Genomic DNA, 19,552 nt, shown 5'->3' with positions numbered 1-19,552 from the left:
ACTAGAAATCACTGGGCCCCCCTGCGAATATTTGGATGGGGCCCCCCCCCATAGGTGCCAAATAATCGTAATGGGGCAGCGTTTCACTGTAAATTAATTGTAAAGTGGGCAGCATTTTACCAGACAATCGTAATGTGGGCCAGAAAATCATAATGTGGGCAGAGTTCACCAGAAAATCATAATGTGGGCAGAGTTCACCAGAAAATCGTAATGTGGGCAGAGTTCACCAGAAAATCGTAATGTGGGCACCAGTCACCAGAAAATCGTAACGTGAGCAGCAGTCACCAGAAAATTGTAACGTGGACAGCATTCACCAGACAATCGTAATGTGGGCAGCGTTCACCAGAATATTGTAATGTGGGACAGAAAATCGTAATGTGGGCAGAATTCACCAGAAAATCGTAATTTGGGCAGCGTTCACCAGAAAATTGTAACATGGACAGCATTCACCAGACAATCGTAATGTGGGCAGTGTTCACCAGAAAATCGTAATGTGGGCCAGAAAATCGTAATGTGGGCAGCGTTCACCAGAAAATCGTAACGTGGACAGCATTCACCAGACAATCGTAACGTGGGCAGTGTTCACCAGAAAATCGTAATGTGGGCCAGAAAATCGTAATGTGGGCAGCAGTCACCAGAAAATCGCCATGTGGGCAGCAGTCACCAGAAAATCGCAATGTGGGCATCAGTCACCAGAAAATCCTAATGTGGGCAGCAGTCACCAGAATATCGTAATGTGGGCAGCAGTCACCAGAAAATCCTAATGTGGGCAGCAGTCACCAGAAAATCCTAATGTGGGCAGCACACACCAGAAAATCCTAATGTGGGCAGCATACACCAGAAAATCGTAATGTGGGCAGCAGACACCAGAAAATCGCAATGTGGGTAGCAGACACCTGAAAATCGCAATGTGGGCAGCAGACACCTGAAAATCGTAATGTGGGCAGCAGACACCTGAAAATCGTAATGTGGGCAGCAGACACCTGAAAATCGTAATGTGGGCAGCAGACACCTGAAAATCGTAATGTGGGCAGCAGACACCAGAAAATCGCAATGTGGGCAGCAGTGACCAGAAAATCGTAATGTGGGCAGCAGACACCAGAAAATCCTAATGTGGGCAGCAGTCACCAGAAAATCGCAATGTGGGCAGCAGTCACCAGAAAATCGTAATGTGGGCAGCAGACACCTGAAAATCGTAATGTGTGCAGCAGTGACCAGAAAATCGTAATGTGGGCAGCAGACACCTGAAAATCACAATGTAGGCAGCAGACACTAGAAAAAAAAATGCACCTGTGAACAAAAAACAATTCACTTACCTGACAGAAGTCTTCTCCTCTCCCGGCATCTGGCTCGCAGCTCCCCGAGTCCTCCTGCAGCACATCTCCCGCGCTGACAGGCAGAGTGCAGGGCTACGGCAAGATGGCTGCCGAAGCCCTGTACTAGAGACACAAATAGTCTCCAGTGCAGGGCTTCTTCGGCGGCCATCTTGCCGTAGCCCTGCTCTGCCTGCCGGAGACTATGCAGGCTGCTGGAGCGGGGCTGCGGGGAATGAACTGGCGCAGTGTCTATTAGACGCTGCGGCCAGTTGAGCACCTTGCTGGGGGGTCCAGAGCAGCGCTCCCCCCACGCACAGTGAGCGGGCCCCAGAGCAGCCCCGGGCCCCCCTGCGGCTGAGGGGGTCGCATCCCCGGTAGGTACGCCGGTGTCCCCGGATGAGAGCACCAGGAACTATTAAATTAAAGGAGTGCCTCAATTAAAGTGGTTATTGCAGTTCATTATTGTATATCTGAACTCTCTTCTGTATAAGGGCTGGTTCAGACGGACGTTCGGAGGCGTCACATTCGTTGGCGTCGCGGCAGCATTGCGTTCGGGCTTTCAGCAGTGTTCGCGTTGCGTTCGGATGCAATCAGCGTTTTTCTTCCCCTAGGGGGACATTACCTGCCACGGTTAACCGCCCCTGGAAGCTACATGTAGCTTCCAGGGGCTCCTTGAAAGCCAGGGAAAATCGGGACCCGAACGCCGCGTTCGTGTAAACGCGCGTGAAAGCTTGGTACAAACGCTCCCATTCACTTGAATGGGAGCGTTTAACGCAAAGCACCGAACGCTGGCGGTAAATGCTCTGCCTGCGTCCGTCTGAACCAGCCCTTTTACAGAAGTAGCCATCAGTTGTGCTATGGTGCCCAAAGCCACATGCGGCCTGATGTGCGTTGCCAGTGTCGGACTGGGAGCTGGAAAAGCTGAGGAAATCCACTTGCTGGCCAAGCAGCAGTAATCAGGTGTTGCTGCTCATAGTGAAGACTTGCTGTCGATTTCTATTGGGAGTGATAACACAGGGTTACTGCTGCTTGGCCAGCAGGTGGATTTCCTCAGTTTTTCCACCTTCCAGTCCGACACTGTGTTGCCAATGGCAGCAAAATGGGGGTTCGCGTCATGGGTCTGGTTATTTCTGTGCCAGCGCTTAGCCGGATTTGGACACCTTCATAGAGAGTATTGTCCACTGTGTAATTTGGGCGCCAGGCCATAGCTGAACTTCAGATTAAGCGGCCACTGGAAAAATAAGCTAATCAGTGAGGAAATATATTTGTTATATTCCTCGAGATTAACTAGCGCAAGGAGAGACGTCTTTTGGCTTCTCTCTGTGCCCAAATTAATCACCATGCGGCCAATCCATACGAACACATGGAGACGCAAGGCTAAAGTGCAGGATAGCGGCCGCAGGACTCGGGAGCGACAAGTGGCTCACCTCTCCGGACTCTGCAGTCTCCATGTTTTCCCGTCTCCATGACTACTGTGCTAGAGGGCACTCTAATCATAGAGATGAGGATGTCTAGAGAAGATAGATCGTTGGTGGAGTCCAGAGAGGGTCACTTGTTGCTCTAGAGCAGGGTTCCCCAAACTTTTTGGGTCGAGGGCTGGGTCAACATACTTCAGACTGCTGGGGGGCCGGAGTATACATAAAATGATGTAGAAGTGTTTGCGGGCCAGACAGTGAAGCATACCTAGGTGACAACCTGCAGTCCATCCAATTGGACAGCCGTGTCACCTGATGTGGAATTTGATTGGAAACCAGTGAAATTACTGCTTTCTGGCTTCCATGTGGATGGGTGGTGCCAGCACTGCTATTCTATATGTGGACCACCAATATTTAAAGATGCAGCTGACCGAATCTATAAGTGATACATTTGCTGTGTGGGGGGCCGGTAAAAAAGCCTCAGGGGGCCACATTCGTCCCGCAGGCCTTAGTTTGAGGACCACTGCTCTAGAGGCCCACTGCCGCTATTCTGCACTTTGAGGGGGGGCTCCAAATGGCTACCAATACAAGAGTCCTTGTGACTACCTATACGGGGGAAGTGCTACTTCTGGCTACCTATAGTGGGTCCTTCTGGTTAACTAAAGGGTGGGGGTCTACATCTGGCTACTTATACAGTGGGGGCTACATTTGGTATGCGCAGGGCCGGCCTTAGGTTTCACAGCGCCCTGAGCGTAACCAGATTTTGGTGCCCCCCCCCCATATAGTCAGATCCCCTTTAGGGCTCAATCACACTGGAGGTGCTTTTGGACTTTTTAAACGCTGGCAATTTTTTAAAATCGCCCTGAAATCGCTTGTGCAATGATTCTCTATGAGACAGTTCTTTTCCAATCTGCTCAGAGAATCGCTGCATGGACCATTTTTGAGGTGATTCCGCCTCAATGGAAGGTATAGGAAAAACACAAAACGCTCACAAAATCGCTTTATGCGGCGATTGTGCTTTTAAGAATAAATAAATTGTATTTATTCTTTTCCGGATCAAAGACAAATCGCTGGGAAGTGGTAAAAAAAGCGTAAAAAAAAAAAACAACGCAAACGCAATTGTAATCACAAGTTGTAATTTGATCTCACAGATGAGATAATCTCATTTGAAAACACAGGATATTACCATTATTACTGCTTCCATGAAAGCGGGAAGTACACAGACTGCAGATTTATTGCAGGATTTGTGTATCAGCTGTAACAAAGAAATGTTTTTCTGTAAAGCTGGTTATGCTTTTAGAGCAGAGCGGAAGTTCTGAGTTCAGGTCCGCTTTTAGGCAGATCTAAAGGCAAAAGCTAGAGAGTGGAGCAGGGAAGAGGAGAGAGCAAGAAAAGAAAGAAAGGAGAGAGGGGTGGAAAGGAGAAAGATTGCTAAACAGAGGAATAAGAGAGAGAGGGCCTTATGCAATTCACTTTTTCTCCTAAGTTTTCTCCTAGGAGAAAATTTTTCATCTTCAAATTAAAATACCTTTCCAGCACTTTTAACCTAAAAAGTACTAAAAAGTAAGTGAAAAAGGACTAATAAAATTATTTTGAGCATTTTCTTGCTTTCTGGTGGCTTAAAATGCATTTTATTGACAAATGTAAAAATATCACCTAGGAGAAAACTCATGTGAAAAAGTTAATTGCATATGGCCCAGAGTGCAAGAGAAGGAAGGGAAGGAGAGAAAGAGAGGGAGGTTGTGGGAGGATGGAAAGGAGATGGTAGGAAAATAGGGATGGGAGGAAAGCAGTGAATGTAAAGGGAAGAGTGACTGTGTGGCACAGGGCCGGGCCGAGGCATAGGCTGGAGAGGCTCCAGCCTCAGGGCGCAGTGTAGGAGGGGGCGCAGAATTCATTCAGCTGTCATTCCTAATTGTGTTTGAAGCAGAAAGAAAATGATAAAAGGGGATACATGGCAGTGACTGCAAGCCAGATAACTAGATGTTAAGGTGTTGGGGAGGTTGTGGGCCCTGTGGCCCTCTTAGTCTAATAGCAATCAGTGTGTGACAGCTGGGGAGGCAGAGATGGAGGGGCGCACTTTGCTGTCTCAGCCTTGGGTGCTGGAGGACCTTGTCCCGGCTCTGTGTGGCAGAAAGGCAGAATAGAGAGTGAGGGAGAGAAAGAAAGGAGAAAGTAAACCATGAGATGAAAGAAGATAGAGACACACAGAGCTATGGAAAGGAGAGGACAGGGAAATAGGAAAGAGAAGGGAGGACAAAAAGAGAGAGAGGATTGGGAGAGAGAGTGTTGTGGTGGGGAGGCAGGGGAGAGAAATTTAGCAACAGCAACATGAATTTAGTTTGAGTTAGCTGTACTTTGCAGGGGCAGCAGGGTCATGTCAAACACAGCAGGCAGACAGCCTGCACTATAGTGTTGTCCGGATCATGAACGATTCGGATCTTTGATCCGAATCTATTTTGTAAGTCGAATTATCCGAATCATCAAAATGAACGATTCGGATCGCAAAAGGGGCGGGGCCAGGAGCGACACGCCCCCTCTCAGCGGGCAGCGGGGTCCTGGAAGCAGAGCTGAGATGGATCGCTCTGTTGGAGGGGAGGCAGCCTTGCAGGGAGACAGGTAGATGAGAGAGAGGGGACATGGGTGCCACTGCCAGATATGTGTAGAGCACACATACTGGCTATAACGTGCTGCTGATTATAGGCTGTCTGTTCCGTAGTTGTGCACAGTGAACACATTGGAAGCTTTTGGCTCAGCACAGCTCAGTAACTTTGCAGGCACTGTGATTGCAGGGCAATATGATCCTCCTGCACTCGCTCTAAACAGCTGCACTTCACTTCTGGGAATGCTTTCTTTCACTGTGCGACGTTTCCATTCAAGGTATACAGATGAACATATAGGTGAAATACATGTAAAGCATATGATTGCAGCATGTGGGTATTGTGTTCAAACATTTCTGCTCTCTGCTCGTCCCTCCTCCCTTCTCTGTCCACTCCCTGCCCTCTGTCCATCTTCTCCCCATCTGTGTGTCCACCCCCCTCCCCTTCTCCTGTCCACAGCAGGGAAAGACCTGTCCTGCTATTCATTTCACCCCCGAATGCATCAGTAGTAAAATGATCCGAGATTCGGATCAAAGATCCGGATCTCTTCAATGATCCGATTCGAATCATCCGGATCATTGAAAAGATCCGAACTTCTCATCTCTACTGCACTAGGGAAAAAAACAAGAGGAAGAGGAGGAAGGGAGAGGAGAGAGATGGTTAAAGCAATCACATGGGGTGTCCGCAGGACAAGGAGAATCTAGCTGGCTGCAACTGTAGCAAATCAACGTATCTAAATAGCAGGGCCGGCCCTAGACTTTTTGCCGCCTGAGGCAAAATTTGAAAAAAAACGCCGCCCCCCCAGCCGTGGGTTGGGGGGGGGGCACCGAGCTGGAGGGGTAGTGGGCAGAAAGGGGGTATTGGGCCTAGCGGTTGGGAGGGGGGTCGGACACCCCCCCTCCCTCGCCTGGGTCCCCCGATCTGCGCTCCTCCTCCAGCGCTAAGTGTCCGGGGTGCATATGATTAAAAGGCAACGGGCGGGGGACTCACTCACCTCTTCCGCGTTCCATCGTGCGCTCCACTGACGTCACTTCCTGCAACGCCGTCCACTCGCCCGTTGCCTCTTAATCATATGCACGCTGGTACTTAGCGCTGGAGGAGGAGCGCAGATCGGGGGACCCAGGCGAGGGAGGGGGGGTGTCCGACCCCCCTCCCCACCGCTAGGCCCAATACCCCCTTTCTGCCAGCTACCCCTCCAGCTCGGCGGGCGGCCCCCAGCATCCATGGACAGGCGGGTGCTGCCCCCCCAGATCTGCCGCCTGAGGCAAATGTTTCACCCCGCCTCATGAGCGGGCCGGCCCTGCTAAATAGGCGTCAGGACTCCTGCTGTCACCTTCTTCAAGTATGGGCAGTCATCATCATTATCCGTGACAGGCTGCAATACAGATAGTATGGCTGCAGCAGTCACTGGACATGATGAAATCCGATGCTCTCTGCAGTGTCTGGAGATGACACACTCTGCAGCAGGTCCCGATGCCTATATAGATAAGAACACTCACCAATCTGTAAACTCACCTTCTAGCGGCCTGGCCTGGGAAATCGCAGAATGCTGCTACTTTCAAAAGCAGCCGGGAAGAAAGGGGGCATGGTGGTGCGTCCAATGTATCCAATGAGTGTCACAATTCTCTTCCTGGTCTTCGCCCCCAGCGGCACTAGGGGGTGGAGCTACCATGCGAGAAGGACCCAGCTGGAGGCTGCAGCCAGCTCCATAACATATGCGGCCAGGGCGTCAGGACCGCCCCCCCCTGGAAGCCGGCGCCCTGAGCGATCGCTCCGGTCGCTCAGGTCAAAGGCCAGCCCTGGGTATGCGCATGTGGATGGTGGATGACCAAGGTAAGGCAGAGTTATTAAATGCTTTCTTTGCTTCTGTCTTCACAAGGGAAACATCACTGTTGCAAATTACAGATGCAGAAGAGTCTCAATCTTCCAATTGTAATATTAAATACTTAAAGAGTGTCACGTTCTGTAACAATCGGTGAGGACAGAGAGTATCTGATTACCGGTGATCTGCAGTATCGCCGGAAACACAGATATATACCCGATTATAAGTGATCTGCAGTCTCACCGATAATCCGATATACTAACTAACCTCTATCCACCCAAATAGTGTGTAGTGATTGGTGCACACAGTAATAGCGTATTGCTCTGTGACGAGGGCCCACAGAGCACGGACTTCCGTCCAGCGGCACGGGCCCGCTAGCGGGGATGGTCGACAAGCAAGGTTCGGCAACAGAGATCAGAGATACGAGGTACAGATACAATAGGCAAGAGAATAAACGAGGGCACAGCAAGGTTGGCAACGGTAAATCAGATAGGCAGCGGTACAAAAGGATCAAGAGAAAATTCGAGGTCAAGAACAGGCAAAAGGTCAAAGGCACAGGTAAATACAATGGTATATTTCTTCCAGTACTTATATATTGGCGTAACCAATATATAAGTATACTGTGGATCCGAGAGCTAACACAGGAGTGTGATCGCTACAGCGGACAAGAAGCACTGGCAGTCTGCTGCTTAAATGCAGGCTGTCAACCCAGCAACCCCCACCCCCCAGATGATGTCAGAAAGGGGGCGGGAGTGACTCAGCAAGGCTGATCAGGAAAGCCTCCTCCTTAGAGCATAAAGGGCATGACGCTCCGTGCGTGAGCATGTTGCCCTGCTCTGCTGTGACGACATGCGGCTGGAACGCTGGCCGGCGGCGCTGGCAGCCGAGACGGACCGGAAGTTCGGAGTCCCGGTGACGTCCGCCCCGAGAGCGGCGTTCATACTGCTAGCCGCAGTGGGGGTAAGTCCATGCCTGACATTACCCCTCCCCTGAGGCGTGGTCTCCGAACGCGCCAATGAAGGCCTATCAGGATGAGAGTCGTGAAACTCCTGTATGAGTTCCTGTGCGTGGAATCGATGTGCTGGTACCCAGGACCTCTCCTCAGGACCATATCCTCTCGAATGAACCAGATACTGCAGAGAATTCCGAACAAAACGAGAATCCAGAATTCTCTCGATTTCATACTCAGGTTCGCCGTCCACAATAACGGGGGGAGGGCAAGAGTCCACATGTACCGCGGGCTTTAGCAAAGACACATGAAACGTTCTTACCCCACGCATAGATTGGGGTAACGTTACCTGATAAGATACTCTATTGACCTTTTTGGCTATAGGATATGGACCTATAAATTTAGGCCCAAGTTTCGCTGATGGCTGCCGCAAGGCGATATGCCGAGTAGAGATCCAGACAAGATCTCCGGGAGAGAACTCCCACTCGGGTGAACGCCTTCGGTCAGCCTGTCGTTTCTGGAGAGAAACTGTTTTTTTCAAATTAGCGTTTACCTCCTTCCAAAGAGATCTTAGCGTCTCCTGCCAGGCTTCCAGGGCAGGAAAAGAGGAAGTACCGACAGGAAGGGGAGAAAACCTTGGAGATCTTCCATTAACAATCTGAAAAGGTGAAAACCCCGAGGAAGAGCTCCGAAGATTGTTATGGGCGAATTCGGAATATGGTAAGTATTGGACCCATTCCGTTTGATTGTCTGCCACATAACACCGGAGATACTGTTCCAGTGACTGGTTCACCCTCTCTGTCTGACCATTGGTCTGGGGGTGAAAACCGGACGAAAACGAGAGGGTGATCCCCAGTACCCTACAAAATTCCTTCCAGAATTCTGAGACAAACTGCACCCCCCTGTCAGACACTATGTTCTCAGGAACCCCATGAAGGCGAAGAACGTGGATCACAAAAAGATCTGCCAGTTCTTTAGCAGAGGGAAATTTCCTCAAAGGCACGAAATGAGCCATCTTAGAAAATCGATCAACAATAACCCAAATCACCGTATTACCATCCGAAGGAGGCAATTCTCCCACGAAATCCATGGATATATGAGTCCAGGGCTCGGAGGGTATGGGTAGAGGCTGGAGGGTACCCACCGGAGATACTCATGAGGATTTGCTCCGTGAGCATACTGCACAAGAGACAACAAACTCCTCGGCATCACTCCTCCAAGTGGGCCACCAGACACTTCTAGACAACAACTCTTTGGTTCTGGCTACTCCAGGATGACCCGCTAGTTTAGACGAATGAAAAAGCTGCAGTACCTGTAATCTGAACTGTAAAGGCACAAACATAAGCTCAGGAGGTTTCCCTGCCGGACTGTCCGGTTGATGAGGAAGAAGGGCAGAAGCAAGATCCTCACTTGAGTCTATACTGGCTAACACAACTTTCTCAGATAAAATTGGATCTGGTTCAGAGGGTAGTACTGATTCTATGTCAAAGCATCGGGAAAGAGCATCTGCCTTGATATTTTTACTTCCAGGTTTGAACGTGATAATGAAGTCAAACCTAGAAAAGAACAAAGACCAACGTGCCTGCCTAGGATTTAATCTCTTAGCCCCTTTCAGATACTCCAGGTTCTTATGGTCCGTATAAACTGTGATCACATGTTCCGCTCCCTCAAGCCAGTGTCGCCATTCCTCAAAAGCCAACTTTACTGCCAGCAACTCCCTGTTCCCGATATCATAATTCCTTTCCGCCTCAGAAAAAATTTTTGAGAAGAAAGCGCAGGGATGAAGTCTCCCTTGTGACCCGGAGTACTGCGACAAGACTGCCCCAACACCAATCTCAGATGCGTCTACCTCCACGATAAATGGCCTGGAAGAATCGACATGGTGCAGAATGGGGGCGGAACAGAAGGCTGATTTTAGGCTTTGGAACGCAGAGATGGCCTCAGAAGACCAGTTGATAGTATTAGCCCCTCTTTTCGTCATGTCAGTAAGAGGAGCTATCAGAGAGGCATACCCTTTTATGAATTTCCTGTAATAATTAGAAAAACCCAAAAATCGTTGTAAAGCCTTCAGACCAACCGGTTGAGGCCAGTTCAAAACTGCCGCGACTTTGCTGTTATCCATTGATAACCCGGAACTGGAGATCATATAACCTAGAAATGGAACCTCAGTGACCTCAAACAAACATTTCTCCAATTTGGCATATAATGAATTTTCGCGTAATTTACGCAACACATACTGAACCTGCGACCTATGTTCTTTGATATTATGAGAAAAGATCAGGATGTCATCCAAATAAACAACCACAAATCTCCCTACTACATCCCTGAAAATATCATTAACCAGCTCTTGGAAGACAGCGGGGGCATTACACAGACCAAAAGGCATGACCAGATATTCGTAATGCCCGTCCTGAGTGTTGAACGCTGTCTTCCATTCGTCACCCTGTCTAATCCTGACCAGATTGTAAGCTCCCCTGAGATCTAACTTAGTAAATATCTGGGCACCTGTGACCTGAGTAAAGAGATCATCAATCAGAGGAAGCGGGTAACGGTTTTTAATCGTGATGGCGTTGAGAGCTCTGTAGTCGATGCAGGGACGCAGACCACCATCTTTTTTCTTCACAAAGAAGAACCCTGCCCCAGCGGGTGACCTGGAGGGGCGGATGAACCCTTTGTCTAAGTTTTCCCGGATGTATTCCCTCATGGCCACTTTCTCGGGGCCAGTGAGGTTATAAAGATGACCCCTGGGGGGCATGGTCCCAGGTCTGAGCTCAATCGGGCAGTCATACGGTCTGTGAGGTGGTAGTGAATCAGCAGACCGTGGACAAAACACATCGGCATAAGATACGTAATGCTGAGGAAGACCCTGAAGAACTAGGTGAGTAGAACGAAGCGAGACGTTAGATATACAGTGCTTCTGACAGTAAGATGACCAGGACAGCAACTGCCCAGAAGCCCAATCAATCTGTGGAGAATGCAAACGTAACCAGGGCAAGCCCAGAATAATAGAGCAAGACGGCATTCTAATGAGATAAAATCGTAGCTTTTCGCAGTGTAAAACCCCCACGGTACAAGTTAACTCAGGTGTGACAGAGACAGGTTGACTATCCTGTAATGGTGAATCGTCAATGGCGGTGACTATGATACGTTTTTCTAAAGGGATGACCGGTATGCCTAACTTAAGTGCCAGATTTGAATCCATGAAATTGGCTGCAGCGCCCGTGTCAATAAAAGCCTGCAGTAACTTGTCTTGTTTGTCCTAAGAAATGGAAATGGGTAATAAGACCTTATCTCTGGGAGGTACAGAATTCTCGCCTAGGGTAGTACCCCCGACTAACCCTAGGCGGAGAAGTTTTCCGCCTTCCTGGTACAAACGGACGCGATATAACCTTTCTCCCCACAATATAGGCACAGACCCTCCTTCCTCCTTCTCAATTTCTCTGTCTCAGATAGTTTGGAGTGGCCCAACTGCATGGGCTCGTCAGTGGAAGTGGAACTAGGAAGACTCGTGGTAGGCTGAAACCGCATGATGGGTCGCTGTCTGGCCGACCTGTGAAAGCGTACCCTGCGGTCTATCTTAATTGCAAGACTTATGGCCTCATCCAAGGTTCTGGGTTCAGGGTGACTTAACATCAACTCCGACACGGAGTCAGCCAACCCCGTCAGGAACCTATCCAGAAGAGACTGTGCCTCCCACCTGGTGGAGAATGACCATTTGCGGAATTCCGCAGCATAAGTCTCAACAGAGTTCTGACCCTGTCTGAGTCTTTTTAGTTTTCTCTCAGCCGTGGCGGAAATATCTGGATCGTCATATACGACCGCCATGGCTTCAAAAAATTTCTCAACAGAGGTAAGGGCCTCATGACCTAAGGGTAAACTGTAGGCCCAGGTGTGCGAATCGCCCTGTAGGAGGGTCTTTATGAGCGTGACCCGTTGTAATTCAGAACCAGAGGAAGTGGGACGCATCAGAAAATATGACTGACAACGATCCCGGAAATTACGGAAATCAGAACGTTCCCCTGAAAACGGTATGGGCAACGGCATTTTAGGTTCGACAGGTAATATAGGAGCGGGAATAACTGGCGTCTGCAAGTTTTGCACAACCTCTGCTAGTCGGTTGAGCTGGACCTGCTGGTCTTTAACGGTCTGGCTCAATTGAGTAACGACTGTCGTCAGAGTATTAACCTGCTGGACCAGAGCTTCCATATTGTAAGGTCCGCTGTACTGTCACGTTCTGTAACAATCGGTGAGGACAGAGAGTATCTGATTACCGGTGATCTGCAGTATCGCCGGAAACACAGATATATACCCGATTATAAGTGATCTGCAGTCTCACCGATAATCCGATATACTAACTAACCTCTATCCACCCAAATAGTGTGTAGTGATTGGTGCACACAGTAATAGCGTATTGCTCTGTGACGAGGGCCCACAGAGCACGGACTTCCGTCCAGCGGCACGGGCCCGCTAGCGGGGATGGTCGACAAGCAAGGTTCGGCAACAGAGATCAGAGATACGAGGTACAGAGACAATAGGCAAGAGAATAAACGAGGGCACAGCAAGGTTGGCAACGGTAAATCAGATAGGCAGCGGTACAAAAGGATCAAGAGAAAATTCGAGGTCAAGAACAGGCAAAAGGTCAAAGGCACAGGTAAATACAATGGTATATTTCTTCCAGTACTTATATATTGGCGTAACCAATATATAAGTATACTGTGGATCCGAGAGCTAACACAGGAGTGTGATCGCTACAGCGGACAAGAAGCACTGGCAGTCTGCTGCTTAAATGCAGGCTGTCAACCCAGCAACCCCCACCCCCCAGATGATGTCAGAAAGGGGGCGGGAGTGACTCAGCAAGGCTGATCAGGAAAGCCTCCTCCTTAGAGCATAAAGGGCATGACGCTCCGTGCGTGAGCGTGTTGCCCTGCTCTGCTGTGACGACATGCGGCTGGAACGCTGGCCGGCGGCGCTGGCAGCCGAGACGGACCGGAAGTTCGGAGTCCCGGTGACGTCCGCCCCGAGAGCGGCGTTCATGCTGCTAGCCGCAGTGGGGGTAAGTCCATGCCTGACAAAGAGACTCTGAAGCGAGAATAAATCTCGCTTCAGAGCTCAAAGTTAGCAGGGGCACGTGAGGCGGAGATACGCGCTGACAGACGCGCGTGGGGCAGGGCTGCGGCGGTTAGCCCTGCCCCAACCAGGAAGCGCTCCCCCGCATTACGGAGGGGGATTTGGGGGTGAAGGGACCCCCGTTAAGCCGCGCTATAGCGGCGTTTTAGCAGGGCACACATGCCCCTGCTAACTCTGAGGTCTGAAGCGAGATTTATTCTCGCTTCAGTCTCTCTTTAACGCAGGAAGAAGTGAAGGCAAGACTAAATACATTAAAAATAGACATGGCACCTGGCCCAGATAGCATGCATCCTCGGGTCCTAAGGGAATCAAGTTCAGTTATCGATAAACCCCTTCCTCTTATCTTTTGTGACTCTCTTTCAACTGTCAGAGTCCCAGTAGATTGGCGTACAGCCCACGTTTTCCCATTATTTAAGAAGGGCAAAAAATCAGATCCAGGAAATTATAGACCTGTAAGCTTAACATCAGTTGTATGCAAACTATTTGAGGGGTTACTAAGAGATACTATACATGACTTCATAGTAGAAAATAATCTTATTTCTCAGCATCAGCATGAGTTTACTAAAGACAGGTCCTGTTTGACTAATATGCTCAGCTTTTATGAGGTAGTGAATGCTAATGTGGATATTGGGAATGCTGTAGATGTGATATACTTCGACTTTGCAAAGGCCTTTCGACACTATTCCCCACAAAACTCTGGTGCAAAAGTTGTGGATGCAAGGACTTGGGAAGAGTCTGTGTGCATGGATAGGGGACTGGCTAATGGACAGAAAACAAAGAGTTGTGGTCAATGGATCATATTCAAAATGGGTGACTGTTAGCAGTGGGGTCCCACAGGGATCTGTACTGGGTCCAGTGCTCTTCAATTTATTTATTAATGACCTAGTAGATGCAGTAGAAAGTAATGTTGCTATTTTTGCAGATAATACAAAATTGTGCAGAATCATCAACTCTCAGGAAGATAGTGACATATTGTAACAGGATCTGGATAGGATGGCTATATGGGCACATAAATGGCAGATGAAATTCAATGTTGAAAAATGTAAAGTCATGCATTTTGGTCGTACCAATGGTCTAGCACCATACAAAATAAATAGGATACAGTTGGGGACATCAAACTTAGAGAAGGACTTTGGAGTACTCATCGACAACAAGTTAAATAATCGTGTTCCATGCCAAGCCACTGCAGCTAAAGCTAATAAAATTATGGGATGCATTGAAAGGGAAATAAAAACTTAAGATGCTAGCATAATATTTCCCCTGTTTAACTCTCTAGTAAGGCCACATCTGGAATATGGAATTCAGTTCTGGGCACCACATCACAGGAAAGATATTTCAGTTTTAGAGCAGGTGCAGAGACGAGCAACAAAATTGATACGAGGGATGGAAGGTCTCACTCAGGGTCGGACTGGGACACTAAGGGCCCACCAAGAAAGTTTCAGCCTGGCTCCCCCCCTCTGATCCCCTGATTGCATTAATCAGATTGGCGGCAGATTTCCCCACAAAATGCAATCAGATTTGCGGCAACCGGCAGATTCCCCAGTTTAGGTAGGCAGGTATATAGGTGTCCCCAGCATAGATATACCCAGGTCTATAGGTGTCCACAGTTTAGGTAGGCAGGTCCCAAATTAGTGGGGGCCCCCATGCTGGAAGCAGGGGGCAGTGGGCACAGAGCGGCGGGGAAGGGGGAAGCCTCCCCCCCTCACCTAGGACCCCCCTGTTTAGGTAGACAGGTCTCAGTGCCCCCATGCTGGAAGGGGGGGGCAGTGCGCACAGAGCGGCGGGGAGTGGGGGAAGCCTCCCCCCTCCCTCACCTAGGGCCCCCCCCCCCCTTCCGCACTCCCCCTTCCAAAATTTCAGCCAGCAGCAGCGAGCGGGAATCACTTACCGAAAGAAGAGCTCTGCGTGCATCTGCTGGTCTGGTCTCCTGCACTGCACTATCCAATCACACTCTCACAGGAAGTACTGCGAGAGCATGATTGGACAGTGTCAGTGCAGAAGATCAGACCAGCGGTACGCAGAGTTATCGCTCTCGGTAAGCTGTTCGGCTGGCTGCAAATCTGGAGGTGGGGGGGGGGAGCGTGGAGGGGGGGGCCCTAGGTGAGGGAGGGGGAGGGAGGCTTCCTCCCCGCCGCTCTGTGCCCACTTTCCCCCCTTCCTGTGCTGTGCCCCCCTCCTTTTCAGCACTGGGGCCCCCAGGAGGCGTTGCGGCTGGGACCCCCCGATGGAAAAATCGGTGCTTCCAGTCCGAGCCTGGTATCACTTACCAAGAAAGGTTAGATAAACTGGGTTTATTTAGTCTAGAGAAAAGACGCCTTAGAGGGGATCTAATTAACATGTATAAATACATCAGAGGGCAATACAAAAGCTTGGCGGATGAGCTTTTTGTCCCTAGGCCTTCACAAAGGACTAGGGGACATGATCTGCGCATGGAGGAAAAACGTTTTAGCCATTTATTTAGGAAAGGGTTCTTTACAGTAAGAATGATTAAGATGCGGAATGCATTACCACAGGAAGTAGTTATGGCAAATTCTATATCTGCATTTAAAGGGGGCTTAGATGGGCTCAGGTGCTTTCCTTGCGTTGAAAGACATCTATGGCTACAATTACTAGGTAATGCCTAATGATGTTTGTCAGGAAGCGGCCCGCGGCACGCCTGCGTATACGGTTCCCGCTGCGGGTTTGACCAGATCGAGAGGGGAAGCAGCCTTAAGCTCAACACACACCATACAATCTTGGTTGTACAGATTTACCAAATCTATGTAGTATAAGGGCCAACAGATTGAAAATACCTTGAATGATTGATTGGATAAGCTCATCTACTACATGAAAGTGGTAAGATTGAACAACCAAGATTGTATGGTGTGTGTTGAGCCTAAGTCGAGCTACCACAAGGCTGTGACCCCTCAAACACTTCTCACTGCCACCACTAGCTGTTGCTAGACAAGTCCACTCTGCTGTCGAGTGCTCAGCACGCAATCCGCGTTGTCTTATTCGGGTCAGCTTTGTGCTTTAGGCCGAATACGGGAACGCCACGCACACATACACACACAGTTGCAATCTTGCACTGTAGTGAAGCAAAACCACTAACAGTCGTTCCGAACGATACTGTTAGCCACTTTGAGACGTCCCACTCTGCTGTCGAGCGCAGAAGTGCCCCATACACACAATGCAATTACAATCTTATACGGTAGTGTTGCTCAATCATACAATCAGGCATGGACTTATACACCGTTGCCCTTCAGTCTCCTCTACTAGGCTATGAGTGTTAGTTTAGTACAGCAGAAGTCAAACTTATTAAATAACGATTTAATATTCCAGGAAAAAAAAGTGGAACAATGCAGAAAATAATATATACAACAGATTTACAAAAACAAAGTAAAAAGTTACAAAATAAAAGTGTGAGAAAACGCGGAAAAGCCGCCGCGTGTGCTGAAAGCAAGGCGGCTGATTCCGCGTCCAACGCGGCGGTTTGCACGCGTAGGCACGGATCTGGGACTGTGGCAGAACGCGGAGAAGCCGCCGCATGTTCTAACAGCAAAGCGGCTGTTTCCGCGTCCAAGGCGGCGGTTTGTACGCAGCAGCGTGCCTTTGGTGTGGCTGGGTCTGTTAGTCCACATGGACAAAAGGAGAGCTACGCGCGCGGGCCAGAAGTCAGGACCTTTATACCAGCAGGGGAGGTGTCAGATGATCAGGACGATCAGCTGATTCCTGCTGGACTCATGATTGGCTGAGTGGCTCGGGCGGGGCAGCAGAGTTCAGCAACTTTATATTCTGCTTGCTTGTCAGTTGCTGGTTGTCTGCCATTGCGAACACTTACGTGGAAGCATACAGACCTTAGTCAGATCCAACAGTGTGTTTGAAGCAGGAGGTCCTGGGAATTCACACTGATCCAGATTACTTTTGTATATCATTTGTGTTATATTCTAGCATAGTTCCAGGGTGTTGAGATCACGGCCCTCACACCCCAGACTAGGGAACTGTATTATCATTTGTGTTATATTCCACACTAGTTCCAGGGTGCTGAGAACACGGACCTCGCACCCAAGATTAGGGAACTGTGTTATCATTTGTGTTATACTCCAGACCTGCTTGTGACGCCCATCTTCCAGGGGTCACTAGCTACCGGGTCTTCTTGCTATCCAGCCTGGGACTCCGTCCCTTGGACGTCTCAGGCTGCCGCAAGATCTTTGCACTTCCCAAGGGAGGTATTTCTCATACTTCCAAGGACCTCCTGCTCCTCGGGTGGTCCTCTCTCAAAGTATTACTGTTACACCAAACGCTCACATATCCAAAGGTGTCCAGAGGTTAGCAATATATCTGATTGTCGGTGATACTGCAGATCATCAATAATCGGGTATATATCTGCATTCTTGGTGATACTGCAGATCACCAATAATCAGATTCTCTCTGCGTGCTGACACCAATCGTTACAGAATGGCAGACCGAACCCAAATGGGCGCACTGTATAGCCATGTTGAGGTCCTGACCACCGCGGTAAACCAACTTTCCGCGGAAGTTTTGAACCAACAGACCCAGATATGTCAGATATTTGGGGCTATTCAGGAACTTCAATCAGTGTGATCTCCTCTTAGCACAGACATACGTATGCCTGTACCTGAAAAGTTTTCTGGCGACAGATCTGACTTTCGGAACTTTAGAAATAGAGTGTTATCATACTTTGAGTTAAGACCTAACTCGTCTGGGACCGTGGCACAGAGAATTACATTCATTAAAGCGGACCCAAACCAAACATTTTTTGAATTAAAAATATTTAGTTGCACCACTCTGACACATACAAAGATAAATAAACACTCCTTCAAGCCTATGAGCATTGCAGTGCATGCTTTTCACCCTTCTCTTTTCATAGCTAAGGTTATACTGGGGGCAGCCATTAGCAATTCCTCTATTGCTGGACACCATCTACTCCACCAGTTTGCCGGAAAATCCAGGCAATTTGAAAGGAAGGGAGGGGTTCCTCCAATAAATGTAAAATATTTTATATTTGTCATCATGCAGCTGAAAAAAGGCTGCTATTTATTATTATAATTTAGAAAAAAGATTGTATTTCTGAAATCTTGTATTTTTAATTTGGGTCCACTTTAAGACTCTGTTGTCCGGGGATTCCCAGACCTGGGCGTATGGTCTTCCTATTGGGCATCAAGCCCTGACCTCGGTCGAGGAATTTTTTGAGGCTATGGCTATGATTTACGACGACCCAGACATCGCCTCAACTTCTGAACGGAAGCTCAAGCTTCTACGTCAGGGCAAGGATCCGGTAGAGAATTATGCTGCGGAGTTCAGGAGGTGGGCAGTCTCGGCTAGATGGGACGCATTCGCCTTCCTAGACTGTTTTTTGGCCGGATTGTCAGATACTATTCATGAAGTAATGATAGGTCATCCTGAGCCCGAATCATTGGACGAGGCAATTTTTTTGGCTATACAGATAGATCGCCGTTTGCGCCACCAGAGACAGGTTCGTGGTATATACAAAAAACAATGAAAGCTTGGGCTTCCAGTGTCACCAAGGAATACAAATTTTATTAATACAAAACCTAACACAAATTATCTCCATGAACAATACATAGCAACCTGTTGTAATCAACAACTCAGATAGTTAAAAACAGAGAGCAAAGCAGATGGCTTCATAGGTCAGCTGTTTAGAGAATCATACATCTCACATACATACGTGTATGGCATAGCCTAATTAATCATCCATCATTCGCCCGCGCATTCATAACCCAAATGCACTGTGCCCAGTACTGTATTATATACGTTGGGGTGCCCCCTTAGGAGAGATCTGTCAGCAACTATAGTCCAATCACTACAGTGACTTGAATTTGGTGCTTGTACGGATTACATCCCATACCGGTTTGCATATTGCACAGAAACGACAGTCTTAATGGGGTGATCTCACCAACATATCCACGTGTGTAGCTCCTCTCCACCACATACTTCGCCGTTCCACAAGGACCCAGCCAATCCTGAAAGTCACGCTACCCCTGCTCAGTCGCAGCAGGGGAATTCACCTGTGAAGGCTCACCAGCACGGGGAGAGCATACCGGGCTCAGAGCAATGGCGGGCACACGCTGCTGCTGTGAGATGGTCAGCTGACCGAAGCTCCGCCCATCGACGCGTTTCGAACCTCCCAGGTTCTTTTTCAAGGTGTGGCTAGCTCATGATGTGTCCGCCTTTTCAATGCACGCGTCACGCCCTCATTTCAGCGAAAAAATCCCCGGAGGGGGATAGAGATACACATGGAGGGAGAGGGAGGCAGGGCCACGAGCATCAGCCAATCTCTATGGATCTCTCCTCCTGTCACA

At 49.0% G+C, this 19,552-nt stretch overlaps 1 protein-coding gene across 2 annotated transcripts in view; it reads right to left on the bottom strand.

Annotated features, from left to right (window-relative positions):
• Window positions 1-19,552, bottom strand: part of LOC137570722 (mitochondrial transcription rescue factor 1-like) — a 63,678-nt gene that overhangs the window by 18,875 nt on the left and 25,251 nt on the right. The window lies entirely within an intron of this gene.

This window comes from Hyperolius riggenbachi, chromosome 4, assembly GCF_040937935.1.
Source record: "Hyperolius riggenbachi isolate aHypRig1 chromosome 4, aHypRig1.pri, whole genome shotgun sequence".
Classification (NCBI taxonomy): Eukaryota; Metazoa; Chordata; class Amphibia; order Anura; family Hyperoliidae; genus Hyperolius; species Hyperolius riggenbachi.
The sequence above is the reverse complement of the archived record's forward strand: the minus strand, read 5'-3'. Positions and strand labels throughout refer to the sequence as shown.